The sequence below is a fragment of the Miniopterus schreibersii genome (genome assembly GCF_964146895.1).
Source record: "Miniopterus schreibersii genome assembly, chromosome: 4".
In the NCBI taxonomy this organism is placed as follows: Eukaryota; Metazoa; Chordata; class Mammalia; order Chiroptera; family Miniopteridae; genus Miniopterus; species Miniopterus schreibersii.
This window is the reverse complement of record NC_138105.1, coordinates 9,806,051-9,812,549: the sequence shown is the minus strand read 5'-3', so window position 1 is coordinate 9,812,549 and position 6,499 is coordinate 9,806,051.

Sequence of the window (6,499 nt, the reverse complement as noted above, 5' to 3'; positions counted from 1 at the left end):
ATTTCCTTACCCTTACAGTGATTTCCAGGGACTGCCTAGCCCTGTCCTCAGATAAAGTGTCTTCTTGACATCTTTCGTGGAGTTTTTGTTCATCGAAGGCACACATATTAAAGAAATTCACCTTTGAATTTGCCATAAATGTTGCTATTCTCTTTAATGTTGCTTGCCCTTAATGTCAGTGGCTTCCTTTCGCATCCGGAAGCATGTATAAAATTTGTGTGTGGCAGGTGGCACTGTTGAGCTGCAAGGGAGACAGGAATGAACCTGGAGAAACCTGAGTTTTCAGTGGCTCTCAGTAACTCACAGCCCCTGAAAAAGATCTAAACGGAGCAGCAGCCCTTCCACCACTCGTCTTGTTTTGGGCCCTGTGCTAGAGGGGATGTCTTTGTTCTGTGAGTCCTGGCTGAAACTGGCACCTACAAGGGCAATCAACAATGGTGAGCACTTTCCCGGTGCTTATTTTGGGCCAGGGTTCATTTAAGTACTTTACATATATTGATATGTTGAATCTTCTCAACAACTCTATGATGAAGGCACTTCATATACACCCCCATTCCACAGATGGGGAAACAGAGAGGGTAAGCAAATGGCCCAAGGACACAGCTGGGCGGTTTCGAAGCTGGGATCTCTGACATCTTTGAAATGCTCTGTCCTGAAAACATCTTTGGCACCTGCTGGTCCAACGCCAGCTGCCTGGTCTCCTCCTGGAAATACCATTTTTCTCCAGTTCTTCACTCACGGACCACAGGGCACCAAAACCAAGTTGGAGGCCACCAGGATGCCATGCAGACCTCTGGCAGGACAAGGGAAATGTTTTAAAAGGAGAGTGAGACTGGCCAGTAGTTCAGTCAGTTAGAGCGTCATCCTGATACACCTAGGTCGTGGGTTCGATCCCCAGTCAGGGCACATTCAAGGAGCAACCAATAAATGCACAAAAATAAGTGGAACAGCCAGGCTGGGCGTGGCTCAGAGGTTGAGCATCGACCTAGGATCCAGGAGATCTCAGTTCGATTCCCAGTCAGGGCACATGCCAGGGTTACAGGCTTGATCCCCAGTGGGGGGTGTGCAGGAGGCAGCCGATCAATGACTCTCATCATTGATGTTTCTATCTCTCTCTCTCTCTCTCCCTTCCTTTCTTTTAAGTCAATAAAGACATATTTTAAATAAAATAAATAATGTACTGTTTTAAAATAAAATAAGTGGAACAATAAATCGATGTCTCTCTCTCTACCCCCCCCTCCCCGCACTCCACTTTCTCTAAAAATCAATAAAAAAATATCCTCAGGTGAGGATTAAAAAAATAAAAGTAAAGAAATAAAAATAAAAAGTGTGTACAGAGATGGGCACCCTTAAACCCTGCTGCTAGAAGTACTGACAGGCACAATATTTTTGGAGGATAGACATCAAAACCTTACGTGCGTGTTCCCTGTTATCCAGCAATCCCCATCTGTTCTAAGGAAATAAATACACAAATACACAGAACACATCCACTGCAGCTCTTTTTGTAACAATGAGTTTCTGCGTATCAGAAGCCAAGATGCACAAGACAGAAACAGTGCACAAGGCAATAGGGATGGAGCAGGCTCAGAGCCAAGTGTGAACAGGGACACTGTGCCCACGGCTAGGCCTTGCCGCCTCCCTGAAGCAGGTCCTCAGACCCGCACCCAGGCATGTGGGGGGCACTCTGCCAGGTGCGTGGCCACCTGGAAGCTCTGCCTCCCAGTTAGGCCTGTGGGTTTACACTCGCAGCTTTGGGTTCTGATTGTGCAATGGGGGGCTTGGTCTCCGTGTCGCCTACATTCTGTGGAGGAGCTCACCACACTTTCTAGTCTCTTCCTCCCACCTCCATTTCTCCTCCTGGGGTCTGCCCAAGATTAGGTGTGTTGTCTCAGCTGTGGCTGTTGAGGACAGTGGCCCATGAGTAGAGGGAAGGGTATTGGCTGGCTACCCACATCCACTGAGGGCTTCCCTAATTCCCAGCAGCCCCTCCCCTCCCCCAGCCCAACAGTGGCAAATATTTTAGTCATCACCAGACCACATGAACTCTAAATTATGTTCCCCTTTTGTTTTTTCCTGCCGCAGTTACTCAAAATAGCTTTATCCTTAGTCTCAGACTTGGGAAGGGGCTATCATTTGCCCTCTTGGGCCTTGTGAAGAAGGAAACATACTTGCTCAATTTTCCCTGGGGATTTGCAAATTTACCAGGTCCTAAGCCCAATGATTTAAGTATAAAGTTTGGTGGCCAACTCAGGCTATGAAAGTTCTCTTTAAAAAGTCTTTATAGTGACAGTCAATCTTACGCATGTAGAAAGCTAATCCAGAAAGAACAAAAAGGAAGACAGAAGGGTCTCTTACAAAGGACCTCTAGAGAAAGAGGAAGGTCCTTTGGGAGAAAGAAGAAGCCCATTTAAAAAAAAAATTCTTTCGCCCAATTTTTCTGACAGTATTTTCCCAATGACCTTTTATCTTGGCTCCATGAGGGACAGATTGGGGCTCAAGGCCGTGACGAGCACACAATGCGGATGAAGCCAGCCTGACAGCTCTTGTCAGATCTTGTTAGGGCCAGGGTCAAGGCCCTTTCAAGAAAAGCTATTTCTAGCTAATGATCTGTCAAAGTATACTTTTTAAAAAAAATTACAACATGATTCATTTAAATATAAAATAAACATGTGTTAAAGACTTTATTCAACTCATTAATTTATGAGGGAAACAATAATATAGTAAAGACTGGCTCAGAAAGCGCTTGAGGACTTGGATATTTAGAGGCAACTTAAGATAGAAATGTTGCGATAAGATTGCTGGCTTAAATACAGAAGTGGTTAATGTCCCACAGGGCAATATATTTGGGACTATTTTTTCTATAAGACAGAAATTATTCACAACTCTATTGGACAAAGATCTACAAGTTAGGTGTGCAAGTGCATTAAGCTGGGACCTTCAAGTGATAGTAAACAGTGGTCCAAAAAGTCCACTCCAATAAAGAAATAATCCTTGGTTGTGCCAGTGCCCCCACATGACATTGAAAGCACGCGTTTCCCGCCTTTTTGCCTTGAGAAATTTTAAATAATTTTTCTTAAAATGGTTTCTCCCAACAGAACAAACAGGCGCTACTTGTTTGCCAAAGGAGCCAGGAGAGGGTGTGGCTGACACAGTGCAGCCTACCCGGTGCTGGGGAGGGTTTGATGCCCTTGGGTGTAAAGCACCATCTTTAAGAAACGCCCTCATCATTTTTTTTCCATTACAACCCCTTTATGTAACTCAGTCTCGGGCAAACTCTGAGTTTGGGCTGGCTCTTTGAAGAAGCACCATCAGGGTGCACCCACCAAAGCTGCCCACTGCTCCCTCCAAATGGACAGGATCCTTGTGCCCACTTTTCTCACAGGCCTGCATTCAGCTGGCGGCCCCTTATTCTGCATGGCACAAGGCGTGGAGCCCGAGTTCCCTGCCCCAGCCACTCGTGCAAGTGAAGAGAGGATGCTAGCTCCTTCTTTAATGTGAAGGAGTTCCTCTGAGGTGGGAAATGCTTGTTGACCTTGGAGAGGCCGCGCTGCTCGGGCAGTGGGAGGGGGTGTGCGGCATTTCCTGCCCCTTACATTCCTGGGGACCCAGCCAGAGATGAGCGCCTGCAGCTCAGAGAAGTCCGAGGGCTTCTCCCTCTCTCTCCAGGCGTGTGTGCACCTCACCACCTGTATGACAAAAGTGCAATGGTGGGCGACACCCACCTGACAGGCGCAGGACTCTCGGCCTGACTCCCTGGGAGAGCAGCAAAGGAAGGTATGTACTGAGGAAGGTTCGGGGCCCACACTTCGGCCTGGTATGGGGAGAGGTTGAAAAATTAGCAAGTCAGTTCCTGCTGCTCCTGAACAGTGCAGAACAAAAGTCACCTCCCTTGAGGACGGTCTCTTCTTTTGCGTGTCCACCCATGTGACTGGCTGGCACGCTTTGCGAGGAAGGATTTCTGCTGGTGCCTGTGAGAAAGCGCCAAGGGCCAGGGAGACTTGGGCCCTCAACTCCAGGAGTCAGAATTGTAGATGAAAGAAAAAAATACAGTCACATAAGACATTTGCAAATGTGCCCCATGAGACATTTGTACAAGTTCCAAGTATATTGGGCAAATTGAAGAGAAGGAAGAGGTGTCTGCACACAGAGAGTTGACGTTCATCCACGAAGACGCTGGAGGAAGGAATTTTGAGCAGGATCTTGGGGAAAGGGAGTCTGGATGGGCAGAGAGAGGAGGGGGTAGGATGCCACACGCAAAAACACGAGGGTGGAAGTGCCCGCTGCATGTGCTTGGCTGGTGACGATTAGGAGCCAAGACTAAAAAGAGAAGGCAGGAAAAGCTAGGATGAGCACTGAAAGGTGGGGACCGCGAGGTGACAAGATCCTGGATGTGTCTGAAGATGAGGGAAGACATTTTATTTTCAAACTCAGGAGCGGAGGTGACTCTCCACTCTTCCAGGCCCACCTCTGTGCTCACAAGTTTATGTTAAGCTGTTCTAACTGCCTATTTCTTTGGCCACCTTTCCTTGGCAGAAAAGAAGCCTTAAGCCCTGGCTCGGTTGGTTGGAGAGTTGTCCAGCGCACCAGAAGGTCATGGGTTCAATTCCCGGTCAGGGCACATACCTGGGTTTCTGGTTCAATCCCTGGTTGGGGCACGTACAAAAGGCAACCAATCAATGTTTCTCTCACATCGATGTCTCTCTCTCTCTCTCTCTTAAAAATCTATAAGCATAAGCATATCATCAGGTGAGGATTATAAGATTATAAATAAATAAAAAGAAGAGAAGAATTAAGGCATCTACTCGAGAGCTTGCCGTGACTTTCATCCCACCTCCTCTGCGCCAGTGCTGTGTGTGAGACGGCCTTTGTGCTGGCCCTGAACCCCCTCAAACCACCTCCTTCTGAGGGCCGATGGACACCAAGGAGAATCTGCCTAAATGACCCAATAAATAAGCTGTAACGGGGTGTGTTCTCCAGTGTCCGAGGGCAGGTGAGGGTCCCTCCCCTCCCCCTGAGAGCCCTCTGGCAGCCCAGCCTTCATTGCTTTCGGATACGGGCCTTTACGCTTTTCGGGGGGCCTTGGAATGGAGGTCCCCTGACATGCAGGCACTGGTAGGTGGGTCTCTCCCACACCCCAGCAGGACTGTGTTTGGGGCCACAGAAGTGGACCCTGCCTGCTACCTTTGCGTTCTCACTGCGGCAGTCTCACCTCCCCCAGGTGGCATGGAGGACCCCAGGGGAAGGGCAATGAAAAGCCAGGATTAACATTTCCAAAGAGCCCGCCATAGAGCTGCCATGTTTCTTCTTCAGCCCGAATTACTTCAGGTCCTTCAAACTTTCAAAGGGCTCTTGGTTGCTTGTAGAACAACGCTCTTCCCTGTGTGGCATGAAAAGACCTTGGCAATTTGGTCTCATCTATTCTTGTCCAGACTTCCCTTCCACTGATTTTCATAAAATCTCCCGGCAAGCCCGCAGCCTCTTCCTACCGCACGCATGCTAACCGCTTCCCTCCACCCAGAGTGGCTGTCTCCCTCTCTCCGCCTCATCGCTTCCCTGACCCTGCTCTTTGGTCAGTGTCCATTTTCAGTTTAATCTGGCCCTGAGCCCTCCTGTGTCTTCCAGCCCCAGGAACATGCATCTGCCACTTGATCTCACCACTCAGCGCCTTGTGCTCTCCTAGGACATTTAGGCACCGTAAGCCCAGGACACGTGCACCAGCTGCTTGGACAGAAAGGGTCAGCTCCTCCACCTGCTCGCCCAGAGCCTAGCACCCGCACAGGCCCCTCTCCCAACAGCAGGCGTTTCTGGGAGTCCCTGGGGCTCTGTGTCCCACAGGGGCTAGCCTGCCATGTACCACTGCTCTACCCGCCCCCAGGGACCATGTCAGTGTGGTTGCGCCAGGCGGCCGGCACCTTGATTCACTACATTTCTCTCTCGCGAATACCAAGGCCCCACAGCGGCCGATAGCACAACAGGTGGAGCGGGGTAATGGCTGTTTCTTTTTTGAGCCCCACTGTATTAGAGATACCCCGATACAGTGCACCACTTAATTTCCAAGTTGTATGTGACCAGCTCGTGCAGTTTTACTTACGGGCAATGACCCCAGTCTATCTTCTGCCCCTGCCCTGCAGAGGAGGGTGGGACTGAGTAAGAGTCAGGCACCAGATCTTTCCGAACCCTCAGGTAGTGATATTTCAGTCCCGTCTACATCTTGCTGTGATGGTGAGGAGCGAGGGGCTAGCTGGGGGATGGCCATCTTGCCTCCCTGGAGCCCCAAACCCCAGTCAGCCAGCTGAGCACTCCCCCACCCCCAGCCCCACCACTCTGAGCAGCTGCAGTTTGCAGTCTCTACAAAACTCTCAGATACCTTTCCCCTCCTTTTTGGACCTTGGAGAGACATTTTAGACCATGGAAATTCAATTCATGATGTGTCTCACAGAGACAGGATATGACAGGGACTTCCTCCTTTTGTCTATCTTTCTTGGTTTTTACAGCAAAC